Source organism: Panthera onca, chromosome D1, assembly GCF_046562875.1.
Source record: "Panthera onca isolate mPanOnc1 chromosome D1, mPanOnc1 haplotype 2, whole genome shotgun sequence".
Classification (NCBI taxonomy): domain Eukaryota; kingdom Metazoa; phylum Chordata; class Mammalia; order Carnivora; family Felidae; genus Panthera; species Panthera onca.
Window position 1 is genome coordinate 18,455,878 of NC_138348.1, and position 27,497 is coordinate 18,483,374.

Here is a 27,497-nt window from a genome sequence, read left to right on the forward strand (position 1 = left end):
GGGGACCGGGAGTACCTGGAAAGACAGGCTTGGACCATTCTATAGGATGGCCGTGAAAACCAGGGTGAAAGGTTTGGTTGGCAATGGGGAGCCACTGGGGGTGTCTGACCATGGATGACGCAGACAGAGAAGGAATGGTAGGTCTAACTGGTGTTTTAGGAAGATCCCTCTGACAGCAGGTGACAGGTGGGACATGGGGATGAGGGAGAGGGAGGAGCCACCACTGAAGGACTGGGAGCACTGAGCTGCCACCAGCACAACAGAGAAGTCAAAGGGACGTGTTGACTTGGGGGCAAGGGGACAGATTGGATCAAGCCGCACTGAGGTTGAGACCCACTATGGATTGAACCGTGACCCCTCAAAATCCGTATGTTGAAGCCGTAAGCCCAGCGTGGCTGTATTTGGAGTAAGGAAGTAATTAAGGTTAAATGAGGTCATTAGGGCAGAGCCCTGAACCTATAGGATTAGCGTCATTATAAGAAGATACCAGAGTGCGTGCTCCCTCCCTCCCTCTCTCTGTGCCACGTGAGGACACCGAGAAGTTCTGCCAAGCCAGAGAGAGAGTTCTCCCCAGGAATCAAATTGACCAGCACCTTGATCTTGGACTTCCCAGCCTCCAGAACTGTGAGAACTCACTGTGTTCTTTAAGCCCCCAGCCTACCGTATTAGGTTGCGGCCACCCGAGCTCAGGCAAGGCCACAGGGGGCATGGCGCTCAGGTAGAGACAGAAGTGCACCTGCGTGCACGTCCACCTGGGGGCACTCTTCTTGGTGGCACAGATCTACAAATCTGCCCGGACCTGGGGCCACGTGCCCCAGGTGTAACCATCACCTTTTTCATCATCCCAAACAAAACACCCCAGACCCGTTAAATACAAATTCCCCCTTAAATTCCCCGCCCACCGCCCCCCAGCCCCTGGTAACGCCTATTCTATTTTCTGTCTCTCTGAATTTGCTCATTTTAGGCACCTCACGTTAATGGAAGCGAGCGTGCAATATTTTGTCCTTCTGCGTCTGGTTTATTTCCCCTAGTGTCACATTTCCCAGGCCCACCCACTCTGTAGCATCTATCAAGATTTCATTTCTTCGGGTGGCTGAATAGTATTTTGCTGTACGAACACACCACATTCTGTTTTTCCATTCCCCTGTTGACGGGCAGTTGGGTTGTTTCCACCTTTCGGCCGCTGGGAATAAAATCGGTATGAACACAGTGTCAGCAGCCATCGTCTCGACCATCAGGCTGAACGGTCGCTTTTTTCTCCCCTGAATCACTGACGATCATGTTTATCTCCAAAATAGCTGAGAAGAGAAGTCGTGTTTGAGTCGAGGTTTGATTCTCCGACAGTCTCCCCACACCCTGTGGCAGCTCCACAAACCTGAAACCCTCCCCGATGCTCTGAAAACCCGGGTCTGGCCCTGATGTGCAGCTTCCGGTTGAAGGTGGCACTCCCTCGACCCCCACCCCCACCCCCACCGCAACAAACGGACGTCGTCATCCGGCCACCTGCTCGAGCCCCGAATCTGAATCCTCTGCCTTCTATCTTCTGACATCTTACATGCCATGGCAGCGCCTGTCGGCTCAACCTTCCAGAATATAGCCTGACTCTGCCCAGCGCTCTCCCTCCCTGGTCCGTGCCATCATCCTCCCCAGCTGGAACTGAAACGGACCCGCGAAGTCTTCCTGATTCCTCCCACTGCTCCTCTATAACCCACTTTCCTCCAGCTGCTAGCGGACTTTGGAAGGCAAAGGCAGATCACACCATGCCTCTCTTTATGGCTCTCTAGTGGCTTCCCATGCCGCTTGGCATTCCTCCCCCCACCCCCACCCCTGAGTTATCTGGCTCCATGTCTACACAGCCACTGCCACCCCGCCAACCCCATCTGGTGCCCCTTCCCCCGTTCACACCAGCCACTCTCCCCTTCCTCGCTTGCTCCTTCCTCGGGGACTTTGCAACTTGATGGGGTGTGTGCTCCAAAGTACCCTTCACCCGATCTTTGCATGGCTGGCTGTTTCTCACCTCTGAGAGATCCGTTCTAATGTCACCTCCTCCAGGAAGCCTCCCTGACCACCCAACTGGAGCAGCTACCCCATACCCAGGCCTGGACATCTCTGTCCCATGACCACACTTAAGATCTTTATGCCACTGATTGCTATATGAAAGTATCTCCTGTCTGTCTTTATCTCCTTCTTCACTGTCTCTTGTCCCCCTCCTAGATGTAAGCTCCAGGAGAGCAGAGGTCCTTCCTAGTTGCCACTCCACCCCACCCCGCCTCCCTGTTCCCAGAACAGGGCCCGATACGAAGGCACTCAAGTGTTAGTAACAAGCAAACCATCAAACGCACAAGGATGTAAGTAAGCACTGGGGTATATCTGAAGTTTCCCTGTGCTTTCTGAAGTCTGCGGTGGGATCCAGGCTCTGCCAACACTTCCTTACGGCCCGGGGTCTCGCGTGCAGAGTAAAAGCATGCGCTGTCTTCTAATGGTGCTTGCACAAGTCTCGCTTTCTTGTCGCCAACATCAGCTGTGGGAGGAGGGTGCCTTCAACAGAACATGCACCAGCACTGCCGTGGACCCCCCTCCACGAGGACGCTGGCCCCACGCGCAGGGCTTTGGGGCTCCACCAGGGAAACTGGTCTACCTGGGGTACAGCCTCTTCTCCTGGTGGTTCCAGGAAACCTCGGGGTCTCCAAACATGCAGTCTTTTCTGCTCCAGGGAGGAGGGCGATGCTTCAGAGACAGCGCCTCCCTGTCTTGCGGTCGGGCTATTCTTGGGCCTCAGAATGTTCTTCTCCTCGGTGCTGACAGCTGTCACCTCTCCCGGTGGTAGTGCCCGGCCTCTGGAGCCCCACTCGCTGGGTGGCAAGGGCTTCCTCGGGCCCCACGCCCACCTGGGCTCTGGCAGGCGTGGTAGGAGGAACTCAGAACATGTGGCACTGGGGGCTCCTCTCGGTGCGGCCCGGCTCTTCCTCCTCCTGCCAAACAAAAGCTTCCTGCTCCGGCAGGGACAAGAGCCCGTTTCTAATTGTGGAACAAACAGACCAAGCCCTTTCACCAACTCCAGGGCCCCTGCCTGATTTGCTTGCTTTTTCCTTCCCCCCACTCCCTCTCCGCTGGCCACGTTCCCTTGAGCCTGGGCTCCTACCCCACTCTCTCCTCTCTGGTCTCCGGATGGACGGTCACTGACCTGCGGCTGCCATTTCCTCTTCCTCCAACACCCAGTTTATCATGTCTGGAGTCTTCTAGAAACTGATAATAGCCCCCTTTTCCTCCTGCATTGTTCACTCGGTCAGCAAGCATTAAATCATCATCACCATCATCACCACATTCAGCCATCACCATGGTTACCATTTACTACCTTTATCCTTATCCCCACGGTTACCACCTACCACCATCACCAGGGTTTGCTACGTGCCCAGCGCCGCGCTGAGAACTTGGTGCGTCTCATTTACTCCTTGTGAAGTAGGCTTTACTATTAGCTTCATTTCACAGAGGAGGGAACTGAGCTCAGAGAGGTTGCGTAGTTTGTCCGGGGTCACACGGCTGGCACCTGAGAGAGCTGGGATGCTAACGTGATGCCACTGGTCGGCTCAGCCCTCAGGCTCCACGGCTTCCGGTGGCAGAGGGGTTAGAAACTGAATTCTGAAGCGAGGCAGCCCGGGCTGGCCAAAGCCTGGTGCTAGCCCTGCCCCTTCCTGGCTTTGTGGCTTTTGTCACTATTTGACCTACGCCTCAGCCTGCTTGTCTGTGACATGGGGATGACAGTGGTACCTAGCCCCCAGGTCGCCATGGGCATTAAAGGAGTTCATAGATGGAGAGCGCGTACATTGTCTTAGCAGGTGACTGGGACAACATAAATGCTCTGGGACACGTGCAGAAGGCACAGTAAGACACAGCCTCTTCCCTCAGGAGCTTCTGGTCTAATGGGAAAGACTGTCACATCGTGGGATGAATTAAGCCACAGAAGGGAACACGGCATGTAGATGGGCAGGGCAGGGACATATCACAGGGGCCTCCACTCAGGGCCATGCCAAGGCCAGCTTAATCGTTTTGTCTGTTTTTTTTTTTTTTTTTAGAATTCTTTTATTTTGGGGGCGCCTGGGTGGCTTGGTCAGTTAAGCGTCCGACTTTGGCTCGGGTCGTGATCTCGCGGTCCGTGAGTTCGAGCCCCACGTTGGGCTCTGTGCTGACCGCTCAGAGCCTGGAGCCTGTTTCCGATTCTGTGTCTCCCTCTCTCTCTGCCTCTCCCCTGTTCATGTTCTGTCTCTCTCTGTCTCAAAAATAAATAAACATTTAAAAAAAATTTTTTTTAAAGAATTCTTTTATTTTGAAATAACTTCAGATGTACAGAAAAGTTGCAAGGGTGTTATGGAGACTTCTCATACACTCTTCCCCCACCTTCCCCTAATATGAACCTCCTACTTAAGCATGCTACCTTTATCAAAACTAAGGAGTTAGCATCGATGCAATCCTATTCACTAAACTACAGCCTTTGTTTCGATTTCACCCATCTTCCCAATCCAGCACGTACTCGGGATAACGTGTTGCATTTGGCCAGCTTAGTTTTGAAGGAGGAATAGGAGTTTGCCAGGGCACAGCTCTAGCCATCGGAGCCGCTGGGCACGACAGGCCAGATGGGACCACAGCTGGGCTTTTAAACACATGCCTGAAGAACGTGCTGTTTCCCCAGAAAGAAGACAAAGGAAACGGGACCACAAAAGAGGTTCGTGATGGTGGTTGTTCCCAGCCACACTCCCTCCAGCTCTGACCCCATGGGAAGGTTATCGGAAGAGGTCAATATGGTGCAGTCAGGCAAAGACCACCTCTGTGGGCCCTTGTCCTACAAGGAGGGCCTGATTTTACAAGGAACCTCAAAAAGCAAATGGAACGGCTCTCCAAACTGGGATCGAGCCCTGGCCCTTTGGGCTCTGCATCTTTGGGCCAAGGTAAGCATGGAACTGATGGCCCCAGGAAGACTCGTGGGGTTGATTTCCTGGCCTTGGGATGCAATTAGCAGTGTTCAGGAGGAAGGTGATGGGATCTACAGAGGGGCAGTGGCAAAGCACGGTCCCCCAGGTTCAGGGAAGCGTCTTCTACGAAACAAACTCCTGCTCTTCTCTTTGAGTCACTTTTTCCATCTTGGCCTTTGCTCACCGTGGGAGCGCTAAGCCACAGAGGGCCTGGGTGAGGGGGCAAAAGCGTAGACGGCGGCAGGGGGTGGGGGACGGGTAGCCTGGTCTGCTTTGCATCTAGGTCAGCCCCAATCTCTACATGTGTAATTCACTTGGCTTCCAGGGCCTCGTCCTCGGTCTTGGGGCCAAAGCCTTAGCTAGAATGATGTATTACTGGCCTCATCTTCCCTGGCTGGAAACCAGGCCAGGGGATCAGGAAATCTGCATGCATTTGTCTTTTTATGCAACACGGATATATCGAACGGCAGCCCGTAGCCCGGCGCCGTGCTAGGCTTCCCATGGAGCGCTGTTCTCTCGATAGCCCACCTTCAACAAGGACATAAAATAAAGGATATAAAACTTTTTGTAGCCCCTAGAGTTTCCTACTGCCACCGTAACAACATAGCGACAAACCTAGTGTCTTAACACACCGTAAATCTATTATCATACAGGTTTGGAGGTCCGAAGTCCAAAACCAATCTCACTGGGCTAAAGTCAAGGTATCAGGAGGGCTGGTTTCTTTTGGAGGCTCCAGGGGAGAACCTGTCCCCTTGCCTTTGCTGGCTTCCAGAGGCTGCCTGCATTCCGTAGCTCCTGGCCCCTTCCTCCATCCGCAGAGCCAGTGAGGTAGAATCTTCTCTCCTCCCTGACTGTGCCCTTACATCTTTCGCTGTCATAAGAACCCCTAGAATTACATTAGACCCACCCGAATTTTCCAGGAGAATCTCTCCTTCCCGTCTCAAGATCCTTAATCGTATCTGTGAATTCCCCCTTGCGTTGGAAAGTAACGTGTTCCCGGGTTCCAGGGATGAGGACATAGACATCTTTGGGGGGGAGGGGCGTCCTTCAGCCCACCACAAGCTCGTTTTTGAAGTGGTTGACAGCCCAGGTTCTAACGTCCACAGACCTGGATTTGCATCCCCACCCTGCCCACACCCTTACTGTGTGACCTTGAGCTACTTAATTGCTCCGTGCCGTAGTTTCTTCCTCTGTAAAATGAGACTAACAAGGGACCTCAAGGGTTGTCGTGAGAAACATATAAGAAATATATAAGCTAGCGTATGAATTCTAGCCAGAGAACCTTAGCTAGAAACAACAGAAGCTGCCTTTCTGCTGCTTTGAGCAGAAAAGCAGCCGCTCGTAAAGTCATCAGGAAGGCTGGAAATCTAGGGCCAGAAAACGTCAGAACAAGGCAGAACTGTGCCAACGAGGCTTCCTGTGTACCTCCCACTGTCCTGTGCACCCAGTGCCTACTGCTGCCATCTGTGGCCCTGCCACAGGACGCTGGCCGCTCTGGGGACAGACCCTCTGCTGCTCCTGGGCTGAAGCAAGTGCTGGGCAGGAGTGTGGGATTGGCTGGCCCCGGTCACATGTCCTCTTCTGGGTTGCAAGGGCTTCTGGGAAAGCTAGGATTGGCTTTCTCAGCTTCTGGGCAGAAGGCTGGCTCTCCTCCCCTTCTCGATGCATAGGATGGGGAACTCTTCAAACCCAAAAAGGGGTTCAGCTCTCAAGTCAAGCACTCGCGCACTGCCACTCGTGATGATGGCTGGTCCGGGCTTTCTACCGATGGATGAGGTACAGTTGTACCCACTCCCCAGAGCCTACTGGTCCCTGTTGAAAGGTGCCCAGATGTGGCCCGAGATCCCAGGCACTCTCACCCAGATGCCAGCCAAACGCCGAGGGTGACAGCCACTCCCAGGTAGCCATCTGGCCAGAGAGACCCTGCTTGGGCTGGAGAGCTCGCAGCGCTGGCTAACGTCATCAGCTTTTGTTGGAAGGAGAAAAAGACAAACCGAGAGAGTGAGAATGAGCACGCAGAGAGGCAAAGGCGTCCGAAAGATGTTTTTAATGTGCATCCGATTATGCAGCCAAGCCAGGGGCCTCTGCCCAGCTTCCCGGCACGTTCCTGCCTGAAGACAGCTTGATGATTTGAAGGCAGCCGCGGTCAGATTGTATACCTGTCAACTGCCTCTCGGCGCTCGCTGGGGCACAGGCTCTAATGAGGCCTGACACCTCAGGAATCCAGCAGGATGCGAAACAGCCGCAGAGGGCAGGAGGGGAGGCAGGCGGGGCCTGCTCCGGCCACTCGGCCCGCCTGGAATGCGCCAGAGGAGTACGGGAGGGAGCCTGGTGGGCCCGGCTCCAAGTTGTGCCATGGCCATTGCTGATAGGATAATGGCAAAGCCACATCACCTCTCTGAACCTCAGTTTCCTCATCTATAAAATGGGGTTTAGTATTCTTTCAAAGGTTTACTGGGGAGATCCAAGATAGAGTATACAAAGTGCCTAGCTTACAGCAACACCTAATAAACGATAATCATAAATCTTATCAACCTTGTCAACACCCCCATCAACCTGCACATTCTTGTCTGCTTCACTTACTTGCCTGTTGAGGTGCTGAGAATTCGACCTCTCGGATGTTTATCCTCCATGATATATTTTTCCAGCTTTCTGGAGATGTAATTGACATGTAACGTTGTGCAAGCTTAAGGTGGACAAAATGTTGATTTGATACGCTCGTGTATTGCAAAGTGATCACCACCATAGGGTTAGCTAACGCCCCCAACCCGTCGCGTGAATAACTTTTTTAGAGAGAGAGAGAGCGAGTGCGTGCACGTTCACATGCAAGTTTGGGGGGAAGGGCAGAGAGAGAGACTCTCAAGCAGGCGCCACGCTCAGCACGGAGCGTGACTCGGGGCTCCATCCCACAACCTTGGGATCATGACCTGAGCCGAGTTCAAGGGTCAGACACTTAGCCGACGGAACCACCCACGCGCCCCTTAACTTCTCTTCTTGGAGGTGACAACATGTAAGATGTCTCTTAGCAACTTCCAAATATATAATCCAGTATATTAACTATATATGCACCATGACTCATTTTACCTCCTTGAGAGCCTGTTGGGAGAACTTTGAGCCTGAGGTGAAATGTTAGAGATGATGTTGGCCAGCTTGTCCATGTCTCTGTTGAGGACATCCGAGCTCAGGGTGGGGAGGTAACTTACCCCAGGAGGGCAGACAGAGCATGAGGCCCCTTCTTCTTGGAGCTCCTGCCATGACTCCAACCGCAGGCATGTTAGGAAGACGCAGAGAAGGGGAACAGCCAGCATTCTGGGGCCACCAACCATCATTCTGGAAAACGCGGGGGGAGCACGTCAGAGCCCTCAGGGAAGGCACAGAGAGGTATAGGCAAGGGCCGAGAGCGCCAGTCCCTGTGCTCTGGTAGAGGGAACAGACACTTGAACAAGTCGTCCTAGGAACCTGCCGAGAAGAGCAGATTGCAGGCCCAGAGCGGGGGAGACCGACCCTTCCTGGGGTCTGGGTGTTGTCATAGGAGCTGGTGGTGAAGCCGGGCTTCAAGGACTTCCCGAGACGGGATTCAGAAGAAAGGGGGAGCAAAGAATCACATCTGGTTAAGGAATAAAGAGGGGCTTCACGAAGGAGATGAGATTCGCCCTACCCTGTGAAGGAGGGATCAGGTTTCCAGACAGAGAAAGGTAAAAAGAACAGACCTGGCGGTGGGCACAGCCTGAGCAAAGGCGGAGAGATGAGAAAACACAGGGTGTGCTTGAAAGTGAGTGGTTCGGTCGGACCGGAGAACGAGGGGCAGGAAGCAGAATGGTGGGAGCTAAGGCTGGTACAGCACTTGGGATCAGGTGGGGGTAGCAGGAAACGCCAGGGAAAGGGAAGCTGTGTTTAATTCCAAGGGAAGAGGGAGCCATTGAAGGTTGCAGAGCCCCGCTGCGGCGTGCCTGGGGCTGAGGTGTGATGAGAGGAACTGGCGCAGGGAGAAGCAGGGCAAGGTGGACAAGGAGTTCAGGTTCTCGCCATCACCAAGATTCACCAACGCACAGCCTCCTGATGACGTTGAATAGCCTCAAACCCAGCAAGTCCACAAGTCCGCTCCTCTTTGCTCAGGGGGTCGAGTCTCATGCCCTTTTGGTGAGCCCGGCTTTCCCAAGGCTTCTGCCTTGAGTGCTGGTTGGTAGGGGTTGGGGAGCCCCTTGCTCGGGCAGCTCCAGCTGAGTACTGACGAGTGATGCTCGGTACCTCGCCTTAATGACAACTAACGTGGTTCTTATTACTTCAGGGCTTTGCTAAGATCACAGCACACAAGGGGCAAGGAGGGGGCTTGGGGGGTGCCTGCCACGTGCTGGGCAAACGTACACACCTTCGCTTCACTGCATTCGCACCACATCTGTGATTTCACCCAATCCCACAGCAACCTCGTGGGGGAGATGTTAGTACCCCATTTCATAGACGAGAAAACTGAGGCTCAGAGGGACTAAGGAAACTGCTCAAGGTCTCTGGGCTAGACGGTGGCAGAGCCACGGAGCACCCGGGTGGCTCAGTGGGTTAAGCGTCCGACTTCAGCTCAGGTCATGATCTCACAGTTCGTGAGTTTGAGCCCCGCATCGGACTCTCTGCTGTCAGCCCAGAGGCTGCTTCGAATCCTCTGGCTCTCTCTCTCTCTCTCTCTCTCTCTCTCTCTCAAAAATAAACTTCAATGAAAGAAAAAAGAAAGTGGCAGAGCCAGGACTCGAACCCAGATCTGTGTGTCTCTAAACTGATGTTTCCCCCACATCACGCTCCCTCTGGAGAACAGAACCTGGCCTACAAAATGCCACGAAGGACACTCAACCGCCTCCTTGAGGGTAAGGAAGTGCACGGCCAAAGTGAGCCCCAATCCCTCCTCATGAGGGGTCTGGGAACCATTAGCCAGGATAGCCAGAAACCAGTGCGGTCCCAGTCAGGTCCTGGGTGGGTGGCGATGAAGTTGGTGCCACTCGGTCTTCTCTGGAGTGTTCTTGGCTCCTCCCTTCCCTGTAAAGAAACGTCCTCTGCAGCTACCGCAGGAGCACCCTGGGACCGCCCCCAGCCGGGCAGTAAAGGCATGCCTCCCAGCTCTCCAGTACAGCCTGGAAGGCCAGCCTTCCCCCGATGCCCTTTCCTCCTGGGGAAGTGCTTCTCTCTCTCCCAGACAAGCACGCCCTCAGTGGCTGCAGCTGGACATGAACGCTGCCCCTTTCCTTCCATGTTGGGACTTCCTGTTTAATACCTCTGCGCCTACTTACTCCCTAGCAAATTTCTATCATGCCCTACCATCCCCACTAAGCCCTCCCCAGCCAGGACGTGACCACCCTCCTCTCTGGCACTGGTCCCACCTCGATGCTGCCAATAATGGGTAATGCTTACCCATTAGCACCTCCCAGGACACCCAAGCTCCAGCTCTGTGGCTGCTGCATTAATCAGGTCTCCTGATTGCAAGTGACAGAAACACAGGCTGAATGCATTGAAAGCCAAATGGAATGGAATGGGATAGGATGGGATGGGATGGGATGGGATGGGATGGGATGGGATGGAATGGAATAGAATAGAATAGAATAGAATAGAATAGAATAGAATAGATTAGAATAGACTAGAATAGAATAGAGTAGAATGGAATAGAATAGAAATTGGCCACTACAACTGATAGCTGTGGGGATGGGGATAAGACCAAATCTAGAGTTAAAAATGCTAGTAATTGATTTTCTCCCTCCTCTGTCCCCCAACTGTCAGTATGTGCCTCATTCTTGCCTCTCGCGAATGGGCTCCTCTACAAGATAAAGAAAGGGCCTCGGATTCCCAAGTCTCCAGCTTCCCAGTGGACCAAGTCCAGTGGGAAGGAAGGCATCTTCTTGCTCTGGTTCCCTTAACAGGGAAGAGCTTTAGTGGACCCCAGGGCCGGAGGGGGGCCGTGGCGTCACTCCGGACCCAGTCGCTGGGGCCAGAAGGATGGTGGGATGATTGGCCCAGCCTGGGTCTACTTGTGCTCAGGTCTGAGGCTTGGGGCAGGGAGACTTATTACCAGAGGAATGGAAATGGGGAGCACACTCAATGGAAAGAATAGTTTCCATATACCAGGGAGCAGTGGTCAGGAGTTTGCCCAGGATGGTTCGAACAAGAAGGGTTTCCCAGTCCTTGGGGCCATCCCAGGAGCTGGGTCCTAACAGGGCGACAGAGCAGTGGTCTTCACAGCAAGCCGGGAGGCGGAGGCCCCCCTCCAGGGAGCTTCCCAGCTTCCCCTGCAGGGAGATGCCAAGAGGCAGAATCCAGAGCGTGAAAACGACGCAGAGGAATCGGGAACGCGGCGGGTGCTGGGTGGCTCTGCCTGAGAGGCTGGGCGGCGGGCAGGGGTACCCAGCTGCTCACCAGGACAACCCCTTGCCCGCCCCCACCTGCTCCGGGTGGTGTGGGAAGAGAGCCCCAGCTGGTCAGGACGGGGAGGGTGGCATCCTGCCTGCACCATTAACTGACTGTGTGACCTGGGCCTCAGTTTCCCCGCCAGTGAAATGAGAAGGTCGGATGGAAGTGGCCTCCGCCTCCCCCGGAGTCGGCCCCGGCTCCTCCCATCTCCCCAGGAGCGAGCGTGGCCCCCCGAAGGCCCTCCGAACCCAGGAATGTGCCCCGGGCCTCAGCCTCCTCTCAGCTCCTGCCCGAGGAAGCTGGGGGAGCAGTTGGCAGGGCAGCCAAAGGTCCCCTCACCTCCCCCTCTTCTCCCCGAACCATTGCTGCTTCCCCCTTTCTTTCCTCTTTTGGCTGCAAAGCACATACAGATGTGCGGCTGTCGGCCACAATCAGGGGGCTCAGGTGAGGAATGGGGCCTGGCAGCCTTCGGCTTGTACTCGTTTGCCTGAGTGCAATTTCCCCATAATTACACTTCCTAACTTTTCAGCATCTGTGAAAGATCATCTTCTGACACAGCGGAGTCAGGCTCGCGCCGGCCAGGAGGCGAGGCCCTTCGTTCGGAATCATTTTCAACAGGCAGAGAAAACACATTTGCTCTCGCCTTTCCGGCACAAACGACGTCCCCGGGAGACAAGCCCAGGGCCTCCCGGTGGCTCCGACCAGCCCGCGTCCCGGCGCCTGCCAACCCGTCACCCGCTCCCGCGCCGACTCTCCACCGCCCGCCTCAGTTCTCGGTGGCTCCTCGTGGGCCACCGCGGGGTCGCCCGCTCACAGGCTCACCCTCCCGCAGCCCCACTGGACGGCTCCGTCAGTCATTCACGGTGACATCTGGAGGGTCACCTACGCTGTCACCCCCTGCTGACTCACCACCACTATAGTTCGACCTCCTCAGGCCTTCACCCACCCGTGTTCTCTGCCGTCACCTCGTCGCCCACAGCCACGCACAACCACACGGTCACCTACAGCGGCACGCCTGCACAGACGCCCCTTTCACTGCCCTTCGCCAGCGTCCCGGAGCGGCACGGAGTCCGGCCCGAACCCCCCAACAGGCGCCCCACGCGGCACCCAAGCCCGCCACCGCACGGCCTGCAAACCCATTTCCTCTCCCACTCGGGCCAGCGGGGGTCCCGTTCCGGGCAACACCAAACTGGAGATCCCACGCCGCCTCTCTCGGGACCTCAGATGAAGGTTTGCGTTGACAGGGAGGGGACCGGAAGGAGAGGCAGACAGAACTGAGGGCCGCGGACGCTCTGGGGAGGAAGGAACCGCAAGGGGCCTTATAAACGCGCTGGGGATGCGGCCAGGCCTCCAGCAACGAGCGACAGCTCAAGGGACAGTCACGGATGCAACGTGTGCCAAGGACTGTGTGGGGAAGGGGCCCCGGGTGCTCGGATCTCCCCACCTGGGGCCTGCTGGCCCAGGGCTGGGGACCCAATCCCACTGCCTCAGGGTAAACAGACTGTGAGCCAGGGAAGGCACTCCCACTTCTGATGGAAACCAAATACCCCGGGGGTGAATCATGCCCAGATCCTCAGACAGGGCCACTCTGTTCTCACAGTTCTGTAAGAAGGATTGCTGCTCCCAAGACCAAGAATCTAGAAGGAGCCTGGGGGTGGGGTGTGGTTTCAAGCAAGCTTTTCCTTTTGTGCGTGAGACAGACACGAGGCACATGCCTCCTAGCCCCAGCTCACGGCAGACATCACTAATCAATCATGACACAGAGAGGTTAAGTAATTTGGCAAAGCTCACCCCTCTGATAAGTGAGAAGAGCCGACTTTTGAGCCTGGGCAGTGTGAATTCAGTCCTTGATCTTAACCATTGTGCTTTACTGTCCCGTACCAGCTCTGGCCGCTGGCCTCGGAGGCAGCCTGTGCCTCCTGTATAGCTCCCCAGCAGAACAAGAGATGAAAACAAACCCTTCAGAGAGGGGGGTAACTGAAAGCAGGGCCAAATGTGGGGGGCGGTGCAGACATGAATTCAAAGTCAGGCTCTGCTAGGGCGCCTGGGTGGCTCAGTCAGTGGAGCGTCCAACTCTTGATCTCGACTCAGGTCGTGATCCCAGGGTCGGGGGATCGAGCCCCGCCTCGGGCTCTGCCCTGAACACGGAGCCTGCTTAAGATTCTGTCTCTCTCTCCCTCCGCCCCTCTTCCCTGCTCATGCACACACACACACACACACACACACACACACACTCTCTCTCTCTCTCTCAAAATAAAAATATCTATGTTTATAAAAATTATAAATAAAAATACAAAACGAAGTCAGGCTCCGCTGCCTCCTGCCTATGGGATTCGGGGCGGGTGACATACCCTCTGGGTAACATTTCCTCCACTGTAAAATGGAGACAAGAATAGCCTTTGTAGAAAAGTTCCGAAAGCACCCGGTCGTAAATGAAAACGTGGCACAGTCTTGTGTATCTGAAAAGCAAAGTCCCAGCAGTGTTATTCACAATTGTCAAAGGGGGAAGTGACCCACGTGTCGATAGGTGAACAAAATGCGGAATATCCATACAATGGGATATGATTCAGCTTTAAAAGAAAGGAAATTCTGGGACGCCTGCGTGGCTCGGTCAGTTAAGCATCCAACTCCTGATTTCGGCTCAGGTCGTGATCTCACGGTTCATGAGATCGAGCCCCACCTCGGGCTCTGTGCTGACAAAACGAAGCCTGCTTGGGATTCTCTTCCTCCCTCTGCCTCTGCCCCTCCCCCACTCGTACTTTTTGTTTTCTCTCTTCCTCTCAAAAATAAATAAATAAACTTTAAAAAATCCTTCAAAAAAAAAAAAAAAGGAAGGAAATTTTTGCACCTGCTACCATGGATTAAACCCTGAAAACATTACGCTTAGTGAAATAAGTCGGTCACAAAAGACAAATACTGTGTGATCCCACTCATGTGGGGTACCTACAATAGTTAAAAGGACAGAAGTCGGAATGGTGGGGTGCCAGGGGCTGGGGGGAGGGGAAACGAGGAACTGTTTGATGGGTATAGAGTTCCAGATTTGCAAGATGAGAAAGTCCTGGAGATCTGTTTTACAACAATGTGACTATATTTAGCACTACTGAAGTATACGCTTAAAAACAGTCCATTTTAGGGGCGTCTGGGTGGCTCAGTGGGTTAAGTGTCCAACTCTTGATTTTGGGTCAGGTCATGATCTCACGATTTGTGGGTTCGAGCCCCTTCTTGGGCTCTCTGCTCTGATAGCACAACCTGCTTGAGGTTCTTCCTCTCTCTCTCTGCCCCTCCCCTGCTCACTCTCTCTCTGTTTCTCTCAAAGTAATATTTTTAAAAATGGTCAGTTTTATGGTATGCATATTTTACCACAGTTTAAAATAAATCCAAGTCCTGCAACGGCCTAATAACTTGTGAGTTGGATGATGTGGGTGGGGTGGCCTCTGCTGGGGAGGGTTTGAAGACACCTGAAAGGAGCTGGCATCTGAGGTGAGGTTTTGACAAGGCTACGTGGGATGGGGAAGGTCTGACACAAGGACAATCATCCTCAACTGCCCGAGAAACAGTCCCTCAGTCCCTACCTGCCCCCTGCCCCCGCCCCACGGGGCTCAAAGGAGAGAATGGGCTGATAGGACATCTTGAGGGGGCAAACAGGGGGGCCATGCTGGAGCGAGGAGGGGCAGCACTGAGGTCTGGCACTCCTTCCCTGGGAGAGCCTGTTCCCAGGGCTCTACTGCGAGCACCTACTCCCAGTTCATATTCTGTGAGCACCTACTGGGTGTCAAGCCAGGCAGAACATTACAGGGAGGGGGATAGGGGCCAGAGACAGAAGACCTGTCCCAGCCCCCAACACAGCAAGGCTTAAGGGCATGGCGGGTTCCGGAGAACCCCAGGAACACTCGGGGGCGCCGTGCCCAGCACAGAGAGGCTCAGCGTGAGTCTGGGAACGTGCAGCATGCTCGCTCCTGCTCTGCTGTGTTCCGTCCCGGGCTATCCTGTCAGTCGGAAGAAATCTTATCTTCCCTCAGGTCTAGGACAAGGCCTGCACGATCCTATTCATTAGCAAATTAGCGAATTTCCTGATGGCCTCTGCGTGCCCCACCGCAGGGAGGGGAGTCCCTGACCTCACTGCACCTGCTCACACGGCTGGTCCTGGATCCAAGTCTGGGCTCTGCCACCGGTTAGTTCTGTGGCCTTTTTGTGCCTCAGTTTCCTTGTCTGTAAAAGGGGCATTATTTAATAGTACCTGATTCATGGGACCGGGAAGCACTTATGGCCATGCCTGGCACATAGTAAGTGCTGTGCAACTCGGAGCTGTTTTTATCTTTGTCATTATTTCACGCTCTCCTGCACGCCTTCTCTTGTTCACACCATTCATCTGATATTCGTCTAAATATTTTATGTTGCCTTTGTTCTGTGCGTTAAGGACGTCCGCTCAGAGCAGGGGCTGAGTTATATCCTTTCCTCCAGCACGGTCACGGCTAAGTCACATAAGCAGACACGCGGGGCTGAGCTCTCAGGACACCTTCGCCATCACGATCGTATCTCCCTTTTATATCCTCCTTGGGAGAGGACCCCAGAAACGTGAGCGACTTGCCTAGAGTGGAGCCGGGGTCGGAACCCAGGTCTCCTGACCCCAGACTGCATGCTTTCCCGGCCAGGTACAGTGACAGCTATAGGATCTCGGCTGAAGGACAGACAAATGAAGGTGGCTACTCCCTCACTGTCCTGCACTGTGCCCTCCAGGAGCAGAGGCAGCAGCCGGGAGAGAGGGGCTGACGGGTAGGGACGTGGCCCCCAAGTGGGTGAGCAGGCGACGAGAGAGGCCTCATCACGTCCATTCACTGCCTGCCCTGCTGCTCAGCCAGAGCTTGTGCAAAGGCAAATAGCTCGCCCTGGGGCTTTGGTGACAGGCCTAACGGCATCATATTCTCCCACGAAAGAGGGATCGAGGGCCTGGGCAACATCTGGAAAGCACTCTGAAGGGACTCCCTGTCACCGAGGGCTGTGGAGCCTAGGGTTGCCCTGACATGCCCCCGCCATCCCCGGGACACTGGGCACCCCCGCCTCGTTGTGGTGTTTGCTGGGAACAAAGACATCTTGGCAACCCGGCAGGCATCCTGCACGGGACAAATGGGGCTGGGCATCTGTATTTTTAACACATTTCCCACTTGGAAGCTGCCTGATTGGAGGAGTTCCAGTCACTTGTTGGGGTGGGGCTAGGGCCGCTCAGTCACCTGGCCAAAAAGTCACTGTCCCAGCTTCAGGAGTCGGCATCCGAATCTGGGACGTGCCCCCTCCTGTCACGTACCAACTGGGTTAACTTCGGGCAAGTCTCTCCCTTCTGGGCCTCAGTATACACATCTGTAAAAGGGCAGTTTGGGATTAAGACCCTCCGAGGCTCCTTCCCCCTGGGACATTCTCACAGACGAACACCCCACCCCTCGCCAAGAAGACGGAGGGACCCCAAGTGAGAGGCAGCCAGCCACGCAACCCAAGGCCCCGGCTCCAGCTGGATGTGTATCCCAGTTGGCAAGAGGGACAGAAAACCAGGGGCGACAAGTGTCAGACAGCAGAAACCACTAGGAGTAAATTAAAGAATGATGTGAAAAGGGGGCGCCTGGGTGGCTCAGTCAGTTAAGCGTCTGACTCCGGCTCAGGTCGCTATCTCACAGTGCGTGAGTTCGAGCCCCACATCGGGCTCTGTGCCATCAGTGTGGACCCCGCTTCGAATCTTCTGTTCCTCCCTCTCTCTGCCTCTCCCCCACTCATGTGCTGTCTCTCAAAAATAAATAAACATTTAGGGGAAAATGATGTAAAATTTTTTTGAAAAAAATTAAAACATGATGTGATAGAAAGCCAGGAATATCCTGGGTACTCGTGGGACCCAGCAGAAGTATAAATGGAGGTTGCAGCCCATTCCCCTTCTCTCCTACCAGGTCTCCACCCTGCATCCTGAGGGGCCTCATGGGCAGTGTGGACACACAGCAGTTCGGTCCGCTTCCCCTGCCGACCACGCCACACACACCACCCAGCCAACCCTTGGGCCAACCCCTGAGGTTGCGCATACAGGCGACACGGTGACCAGGGGACCAGACCCCTCAGGGACCAGACCAGGGGAAGAGGTCCCCATGCCTGCAAGCAGGCTCAGGATGTTTGGACGGGGAGTGCCGGCGTTCTCAGGGCCCCGAGTGGCATCTGCATGGGAGGATTTGTTCTCCAGGAAGGCACGTCACCTTGGCCCATGGACTTCACACCTCATGAGCAGGATGGCAGCCGGAGCGGGCCCTCCGCGTCAGGCTGTAAGGCTGGTCCTATAGGTAGCCACGGGGCAGGGTTGCCGATTGGGTTGAGGTGATGAGGGAAGGCCCGGAGAAGGGAGGCTCTGAGCCGAGACCCGATTAAGAAGCGGGCAGCCTGCCAGCTCTGGGAAAAAAAAACATTCTGGGCAGTGGGAGGTGCTCCTCCCGCCCTCCCGGCCCACGGCCCGTGCCTCCGGGCCCACCCTCGGCCCCCGCCAGGCGGGGAGGGGCCCCGAGAGGCCACCTGGAAGCAATCTTCCCCAGCCCGCTCCCTGAAAGTGAAAGCCACTGCCTTGATAGTCTCCAAACTGCCTTTCTTTCTCCCTTCCCTCCAGGGAGGGAGGCTGCAGGAGCCCGGGAGGGGAACGAGGGAGGAGATTAGCCGGAAGCACCCGGCCGGCCCCTGGTTCTCTGGCGTTGGATGAGCAGCCCTCGAAGCCTGTGCGGTTGGCACTGTCCCTCCCTCCCACTTTTCTCTACCCCGAAGCACAGAATCTTGAGACCCAGGCAAGGGTTCTGCCCCTCCAGCCTGGAGCCCTTTCTGACCTTTGAGCGGTCACTTTCTGTCTCTGAGCCTCTGTCCTTCTGCTCCTGAAGAGGAGAGATTAGAGAGATCCGACTTCGAACTTCCTAACCACATGGCAAGCTTTCATCCTGTTCCTGTCTCCTCCCAGCACGTTTCAGGGGCTTCTTTGGTGAACACCCAAATAATATTCAACCGGAACTCATGTGGCCCCGCATTCTCTCGCCTTCAAAAACGTGTCTTCAAATGCTTCCGCATTCTTCCCTTCGAGAGGTGGGGACTGCAGCCCCTCCCCTGGATTCTGGGCCGAGCTTAGTGACTGATAGACCACCAGACTATGGCGGAGGTGGCACTAGGTGACCAAGGGTGGGTCAGAGGGGGCCACGCTGCTACTCCCGGGTTCACCAAACACTTGTGCCGAAGCCCTGGGTCCCATGCCAGGCGCCCTGCCACAGTGAGGTTGCCGTGAACGTGCAGAGAGCACTCGGCGAGGCCAGAGATTTCTAGAAGAAACAGACGTCTGGCCAGCTCCCACCTAACTGCTCCAGCCCCTTACCGCTTCAGCTCCAGGCACCATCTGTCCGCAACTAGGCGAGGCCCCAAACCAGAACCGCCCTGCAAAGCCCTTCCTGGGCTCCAGACCCACAGAAACTGTGAAAGATACTGAACGAAGTGTGTTTGTTTCTGGCCGCGGAGTTTCAGGCAGGTTTGTTTTGCGGCAACGGTAACGGAAACAGCCATGGTCCCCTGCACCGCCTGGGCTGGACATCCTCTCTTTGTCCCCCCAGATCCCTGTCCACCCTCCTCCTGTCTTTCTGGCTCCAAGAGGCCACCTCCCCTCCCCCTGTCTTCTGTGTGAACAGCATCACTGGGCTCCCCAGGCTTCTGGCTTCCGGGGGACACTGCATGGGGAGCAGGTTGAGCGAGGCATGTGTTTCCTGACTTCCTCCTTGCCAGGTCCCAGCGGTCACAGAGCCACTCTACCAAAAGGCGACAGCTCCTGTCAGGCTCCCCTCACTGGACGGCTTGCTTTCTGGGTTCCAGTAACCGCCCCCTCCCTTAGCTCTGCAGGCCTGGGGGATGGCGCCCTCCTCTTCCCCATCCCTGTACCGTTCCCTTAACACTGGCCGGGCCTTTATAAGGAGCCCTTCGTTAAGCTCCCCTCTATTAACCTGCCCAAGTAGGTCCTCTGATTCCCACCAGGGCCTCACCCGATGGCTGATGCCAGCCGTAATCGTAGCTCTGTTCCATCACCCACCCCACCCCACTGTTCGACACCGTCCTGATTGGAGGCCGCATATCCGTGTCTGCACATTCATTTCTTCGACAAACATTTCTTCACCACCTGCCAGGTAATCAAGGGGTCAAGGATACGGCAGTAAACAGGGCAGGCTATATGCTAATGTGGGGGGGGGGTGGTAGGGGCAGGGGGCACGGGTGGTAAACAAGTGAATAAATGTGAGATAATTTCGACAGTGATGAGGGGGTGAAGAAGATAAAGCCAGGTAACGGATGGGGAAAGACACACAGCCTCAGACACCCTGCACCGGAGACCCATATCCGGGGTGCGGTTCATGCGGAATGTCTTCCAGCACTGGAAGAGCTAGGCTCGCAAACTGTATGGCATGATTTTTGGCTACACGACAGCCTTCCACAACCACCTGCGAATTGCTCAGTTGAAAGAACAAAGGAAGAAACAACGCTCACTGTCGTGAACTTCCTGACAGGTTTTCAGAGGTTAAACCCAAGCTGGCGTAACAGGGCCTGTGGCTGGATGGAGCTCCAATATGGATGAAACCAAAATGGCGGAAGTCATCTTGAACACTTCTCCAGAATCCACATCTGACGCCCTCCTGCACCCCTTGCACATCGGCTCTGACTTGGGCTCTGCTTGTCTTGGGAAGATGATGGTGAAGGCCAGAGAGGGGCTCTAGGGAAGTGGCCAAATCTCTGTCGGCAAAGAACAGAGGCGCCAGGCAAGGCCTCTGAGGCCAGAGCTCCCTTCTCCCCTCAGAAGCAGAGGGGCAGTTCCCATGACACCCGCCCTGGCCTGCACCCCAGCTGGGCACACACAATATAGCCACTTGTTTGAGACCCCGGCGAGGCCATAGGCCTTGCATGCCCTGAGATGGGCTGGAATGAGCGAAAGATCTGGGCCACTCTCCCCGGCTCTGGGGAGCTCGTTTCCAGCATCCCTGGCCGTGGTTCCTCTACCCACCGACAGTTTCTTGGTCCTATCAGAACTGTTCCAATGCTTCTTCCCACCTGGAATTCTCACCTGCTTCTCTCTGGTGCTTCAAATCCTAGGACGCTATGGTCAGTAAGGATGCCAAGGCACTCACCACTCTCACTTTACGGATGAGGAAGATGAGGCCCAGGGAGGAGATTGTGTTGGCCAACCTCACCGAGTTGGTATAAGAACCCTAGTAGAACGCAGGCCACTGTCCTCCTCTTTCCGTGATCCTTACCCTCATTTCATGAGGCCGGCCCAAGCCCACCTCCAGGATGTCTGCCCTGACACCCACTCCTCTGCCCTCTCCCCATTCTCCCGAGAGCCTTGGCTGTGCTCCGCTCCGTCTGGCCATCTTATTCTCTTGTGCGTGAGTTCAACCCCCAGTGAGAGTGGGACTCCTATTTTCTTTCTCATCTCTGTCAAATTCCCGGCAGAGGCCCGGGTATACACCAGCTCTTGGGTAAATACTTCTGGTTTGGTTAATTCATTAATGGGCAGCGTCTTTGGTTTTCCCCAACTGAACTGTCTCCCCCGACCCGGGAGGAAGGAGAGGATTTTCAATTGTGGAAGTGAAGCAAACACAGAAAAATCTCTGATGTTCCACACTGTGTCCAGCTCATTTCGGTTCCCAGCATTCTGAGTGAGTGAGTGGGTAGGTGGGCGGCACAATGTCCTCTGTGGTCGGAGAGCTGCTCCAGGGGTCTAAGCTCTTGAAGAAGTGCCTCTGTGGGGAGCCCCGGGGGGTTGGCTCCAGGGCTGGACTTGGGTAGAGCCCGAGGCCCGAGAGAACCCGGTGCCCATGGCTATAGGATAGGAGGCAGCCATATCTAACCCTCCTCCTTTGTCTGGGAGCATGACCCTAGCCCCAGCCTCTCTCTTTCCTAGATGCTGCCACTGACCAGAAGAGAAAGGTGACAAGGGACCACGATTCTAGTCCACAATGAGCTGCCTGAGCCTTCCTGTTTTTCACAGGGCTTTTCTCCTGGGATTTTCAGAGTTTTCTCATTTTTTAGCTTCTTTCTTCGGTTTCTTTCTGGTTGGTTTACAAATGGTAAATACGGTGATGTCAGTCCAGCTTGTCCCAGAAGAGCCCCCTCCTCGGTCTTGGCTCCCTTGCCCACTCCCCTGGGTGACCCATTGGCCAGCTGGCCGCTGCCCAGGGAGGGTGGTGGGGGGGGGAGGGAGACAAAGGCCCCCTCTTTAGATCAGGCCATGACCTGTGCTCACTGGAGCTTTCACGCATCTCTGCCATTCCTGCCTTTATCAGATTAGCTTTAATTAGACAAATGAAAATCACATGGGGCAGAGGGACAGGAAGCCCTGTGCTCTCGGGAGCGCCTTTCAGCCAAAGGATGGGGGCTGGGCAGCCACTGGGGAAGGAGATGGACATTCGGCGGGAGGCACCCATCTGTGCGCACGAGAGCCCATAAGCGCCTTCCCCAAGCGGGATCCAGGCAGCTACCTGAAAAAGCACAAAGTTCCACCACTAACTTGGAGAAGCTGGAGCATTTTGTGAGTCACAGACGAGACCCCTTTGGAAATCTGCCGAAGGCTCTCAGAGCTGCCGTCCAATAGATACATAATGGGAGCCACGCGTATGAGCCACATCTATAATTTACAATTTTTAAGTGGCCACATTAAAAAAATTTTTTTAAGTTATTTTAATAATCATTTTAAATATTTTTAATGTTTATTTATTTAGGAGAGAAAGAGTGTGCGTTGGGGAGGGACAGTGAGAGAGAGGGAGAGAGAGAATCCCAAGCAGGCACCATGCTGTCAGCACGGAACGCAGCATGGGGTTCAAACTCACAAACCGCGACATCATGACCCGAGCTGAAATCAAGAGCCAGACGCTTAACCGACTGAGCCACCCAGGCGCCCCTGGTTCCTCTTTAAATGGAGAGACTCCGCCTCAGGCTAAGAGAAAGCACCCGTTTGCCGAAGATTTTTTTTTTTTTAACTTTTTGTTTTAAAATTAGAGATTCACAGGAGGTCGCAAAGCTAGTCGAGAGAGGTCTCACGGACTCGTCACCCGGTGCATACGTCCTACCTAACTGAAGTACAGAATCAGACCCAGGAGATGGACATTGGTTTTGTGGACAATGTGTGTGTATGGTTTCACGCCATTGTATCAGGTTCTGGTAGATTCTGGTAACTACCACCACAATCTAGATCTGCCTAGGTTTTAACAACATGGCTTTGTTTCCTTTGTGTTACTTTTTACTGCTGTAGTCTCTCTATGCAATTGATACTATTTTTCCACTTACAGTAATGACATAACATTTCCTTTTTAATTAAATTTCCTTCGGTAAAAAAAAAAAAAAAAAGAAAAGAAAAAAGAAAAAGAGGGGCACCCGGGTGGCTCAGTCAGGTAAGCCTCCAACTCCTGATTTCGGCTCAGGTCACGATCTCACGGTTTGTGAGTTCGAGCCCCGCATCGGGCTCCGTGCTGACAATGTGGAGCCTGCTTGGGATTCTCTGTCTCCCTCTCTCTGCCTCTCTTTCTCTCTCAAAAATAAATCAATAAACATTAAAGAAAGAAAAGGAAAAGAAATGGATTTGAGGAAGTGTATCAAGCAAACAAGGACACGGATTGTGCTCAGGAGTGACAAAGTGGCAGAGTGTCGCCTAAATAACAACTTATATGGAATGTTTACAACGTCCCAGGTACTGTTCTAAATGTTTTATATGTATCATGCCATTTAATCTACCCAACAGGCCTTTGAGGTCAGCTCTGCTATTATTATCCCATTTTACAGATGGGGAAAGTTAAGACACATTTTAAAAGTTCAGAAGCATTGATCTAAACATTTTTACCCAAATACAGCATCACTCATGGTTTAAAAACATGTAGATATACTGCACATAACTTTTAAAACCCAAATGAGACTAAACAAAACGAGAACCCAATAAGCAATGTTACTGCTTAGGGGGGCCTCAAGATCACGGTTAAGTCAAGGCATCCAGGCGAGGCCCTTACAGAACTGCATTGCTGGACCTCCCAAGCTCTGCTTTGGCTGAGGGAGGGACCGTCATGCTCTGGCTGTCCTGGTTCAGAGGGCACGAGCTCCCATCCTTGGGAAGAATGGGCAGATGTAAAGAAGAGAAAGCTCTTTGGCCTGGAGCCCTGGGTCCAAGGTCTCTCCAGGGTCTACTCTCAGTCCCCTAATAGCCCAAGAAGCTAAAGGATTACAAGGTAATCCTGGTTCATCGGCTACACCCTGCTTGAATCGTAAGGTGTTTGAGCTGGAAGGGACTGCAGACTCTCCTCTCCTTTGATGGAGGAGAGCAGAGTGGCCAAGTTCATTGTACAGGTGAGGGTGGAGGCAGACGCTACCTACCCACATGGAAGCAAAGGGTGGCCTCCCCTGTCCACGGTCGAGGCCGGATTTCAGCAAGGGTTTGTTGAGCGAGGAAATGGACAATCTAGGTGTCTGACCTAGCTCTCACTTCCCCGCCATTACCCTCTGCCTCTTCCTAAAGCAGAGGATGTACAATGTTAGCTGCATCAAGGGCTAATAACCGCACGGTCCTGGGGCCACCTTTGGAGATTCTGAATCAAGAGGTTAGAGAGGAGCCTGGGAATTTGAATTGGAGACAACGTTTCCCCTCTTCCCAGCTCACTCGTTTCTGGGTAGATACAAAGGTGATGCCCACGCTGGTGTTTTGACGGGTGATTTTCCTCTGTATCTCCCTCCCCTGCCCTGGCTGTACAGCGCCCCCTGGCTGAGAGTCCTGGCGTTGTTCAGAAACATGTGGACTCTGCCCCTCCTTTGGGACCCTTTACCCAGCTAGAGGGTTGCACAGACGGGCGGGCCTGGCTCCCCTTCGCCTCTCGCCCCCAGGGCCCACCAGGCTTAGTCTGGGAGAGCTGATGAATGTCCATTACCACAGCAGGCCCCATAAAAAGGGTTATGGGGTGTTGCTGAGTTTACAAGCCTGTTCTTGTAAAGCTGCCAGACTTGGGGTGGCCATAGCCCTTATGGAAGAAGGACAAGAAGAAATTTTCCCTCCGTCTAGTGCCACACACCCAGTCACTTTCATGGGAACCGCGGTGGCCTCATTGCAAGAACAGCAGGCCGTGAATCAGAAGACGCTGATCAAGGGGAGGGACTGCAGCTCACAGCTGACCCACTGGACCTTTCTGGGCCTCCACTTACCCATCTGTGAAGTGGGACTTTCCCCCACCTCCCAGAGGTGGTTGTGAGGATGATGCAGCTAAGCCTGTGGCGTTACAGAGCTGTCAAAGGGTCCCCATCAGAGAATCTGAGCGGCGAGGGTGTCTCTCTGGGGCCAAGTTGGGGAAGAGAGGTGTGCTGATCCCCTCTGTTCCCATCACTGCTCCGGCCCCTGTGGATGAAGAGTGTGGGCTCAGAGGCAGGGGCCAGCGTGGCTGCTGTAGAGGAGGGAGGTCCAGGGACAGTCCTGGAGATCCCCAGCCTCTGTGGCACCGGGCAGGCTGGCTTCCTGGCTGCCCTCACCCGTTCCCAGGCCTGGTTTGTGTCTGGTGAGAAGTGCCAGGCTGGTGCGGGCTGCTGGCCATGCTCTGGGCTGGGCTGGGGTCCCAGGAGTGCCCTGTCGATGCTTGATCTTCGGCACGCTTTCCCCTGTTGGCCTCCAGACCTGGATGGTCTGTGTCAAGGCCTTTCAACATGATCAAACACAGCATCCAGCACTGGGGACAGCTTGGCAAGTGTGAGGTGCTGGCGTTTCACATGAGCACTTAAGCCGCCAATAACCAGGCGGCCCCAGAGCAGGGGAACCCAGCCGCCGCTCCCCGAGAGCTCCATTAACATTTCCGACCCATGCACGCAGACGGGGGTTTGAATCTTGTTGGCAAAAGACCAGAGAGGCAGGCGGCTAGTGGTGCCAGAGAGGGGGTGGCGACAGGGGCCAGAGCCTCGAAAAGGGTACCGTCAGGGCCATGGTGACTGCGGCCTAGGTCACCGGGGCCCTAAGACGAATGGTAGCAATAAAGAGCCAACACGGTGCTGAGTGAGCGCTCTGCCCCGTTCTCTACAACAGACCACAACTGTGCGGACCCTTCCACGGATGAGGCTCGGGCTGACCGACCTGCCCAACGGCACAGAGCTGGCAAGTGGGGAAGCCAGGACTCAAACCTGGCATTGAGGTATTTTAGGAACCAGCCCCCAATGAGGGAGCAGATCCCGGGTGACGAGCAGACCAAAGGAGAAAACCAGAATGCCTTCCGTGTGTTTTTGCCCCCAGGCCAACTTCCGTTCCTGGCATGTGTGGGCCATTCTGCCCATCCCCAAGCTTCTCTCCGTCCCTCCACCTCCACCCGGGACGTCCATGGGCACATCTGGGCAAGATCAGTTGTGCACCAACTTACACACACACACACACACACACACACACACACACACCAAAACTGTTTTTAGTAAATATAAACTAAAATAATTGCTTTCAAAACAGGCTTTGGCTCGAAACATATGCTTCGCATGCCCTTGGGCAAATGGCTTCACCACTCTGAGTGCCTTGGCTTGTCCCTCTGCAAAAATGGGTTAACGGTGGCTCCTACCACGTGGGCTCACATTGTGGAAGCCCTGAGCCTGGCACTTAGGCAGCAGGCCATAAATGTGTGAGCTTTCATTGTAGTCCTAGGCAGGCAAGGTGCAGTGTGGGCAGAACGGCGTACCAGAAACATCTTGGAGCCCAGCGATGATAAAGCCACGGGGTTTCCCAATGAGAAAGCCACAGAACCTTGCCTCTGTGAGAACTACCCATCGCTCGGTGGCCAGGATAATGGGGGACTCTGGTCAGATACCCTGCTGGGGGAGCAGAGGTTTGCCAGAGGAGGCTGGGGTCAGGCAGGGTCCCACCTTAGGAGGAGCCTGAGTGAGGAGCACGGTGCCCAGGCAGAAGTATCACGGGCTAGAGCCCCACTTACGGCAACGCTGGCATCGTCTCTCCTCCCTCACCTCAAGTGGTATCAGGGGCCTCACTTGTCCCCAGGCCCCGCAAGCTGAGGGGGCCGAAGCCCCTAGAAGGCCTCATGCTGCTCACGGTCATCCAGAGGCTGCAGAGGAGGTGGCGATGGGCCTAGCCCAGGTCCCCTGTGCTCGGCGGTGTGCTGGACCCACACCAACTCATACAAACCTGTTCCAACTCGTGAACCTCCCCGACATGTTTTCAGGAATTTCACCCTTAAAAATTCAATGATATGGACACACAGTTAAATACATTATATTAAAACAGGGGCGCCTGGGTGGCGCAGTCGGTTAAGCGTCCGACTTCAGCCAGGTCACGATCTCGCGGTCCGTGAGTTCGAGCCCCGCGTCAGGCTCTGGGCTGATGGCTCGGAGCCTGGAGCCTGTTTCCGATTCTGTGTCTCCCTCTCTCTCTGCCCCTCCCCCGTTCATGCTCTGTCTCTCTCTGTCCCAAAAATAAATAAAAAACGTTGAAAAAAAAAATAAAAAAAAAAAAATAAAAAAAATAAAACAAAGGTAACAATCAAAACTCATCGCTTCCTGGGGACTCGGTTGAGCGTCCAACTTCTGCTCAGGTGGTGATCTCATGGTTCGAGGGCTGGAGCCTGGCATTGGGCTTTGCACTGACAGCACAGAGCCTGCTTCAGGTTCTCTGTTTCCCCCTGTCTCTGCCCCTCCCCTGCTGGCGCTCTCCAGTACATATATTTACTATCATGAATGCCACGAGATCACTTGTATCTATGGCATGTGCAGGAAGTACCCCACTATGGTGCACCGACGCAGACCTCTTCCCAGCTCTGCCTTCTGGGATATTGCCTTGGGAGCCTGAAATTGGCCTCGGGAAGTTTTCCATTTGGGCGATCAGCAAACCCTCCAGGCCAGGGCTGACCCTCTCCGGAGCAGGTTGTTAAACATTTAGAAGCACACCAACACCCGCGGGCCGCTGGGGAGCTGCGATGGGTACTCTGGGCCAGAGCCCAACCCCGCTAACGGAGGGAGGCCAGGCCGCTCTTCTCTACTGGGATTTATGTCCACCCCCAGACCTCCAGGACTTACTTTAGAACAAGTGAGGAGGCTCCGGAATTGATTGGACCCATTGTTCCCCATCCCGCCGGTGGACTCCGCCCCCCATTGTCCACGGCCCCT

General features: G+C 54.6%; 2 long non-coding RNA genes across 2 annotated transcripts; both read right to left on the minus strand.

Annotated features, from left to right (window-relative positions):
- Positions 1–1,004: 1,004 nt before the first annotated feature.
- LOC132661671 (uncharacterized) lies at positions 1,005–3,689 on the minus strand. The gene is made up of 3 exons (XR_009602347.3): positions 2,639–3,689; positions 2,343–2,521; positions 1,005–1,298 (listed from the first exon to the last, which is right to left on the minus strand). It is a non-coding gene; the product is annotated as an uncharacterized LOC132661671 (long non-coding RNA).
- Positions 3,690–21,704: 18,015 nt separating this feature from the next.
- Positions 21,705–27,491, minus strand: LOC132661669 (uncharacterized). Its single transcript, XR_009602345.2, has 4 exons — positions 27,408–27,491; positions 26,343–26,567; positions 24,561–24,750; positions 21,705–21,862 (listed from the first exon to the last, which is right to left on the minus strand). It is a non-coding gene; the product is annotated as an uncharacterized LOC132661669 (long non-coding RNA).
- Positions 27,492–27,497: the final 6 nt, after the last annotated feature.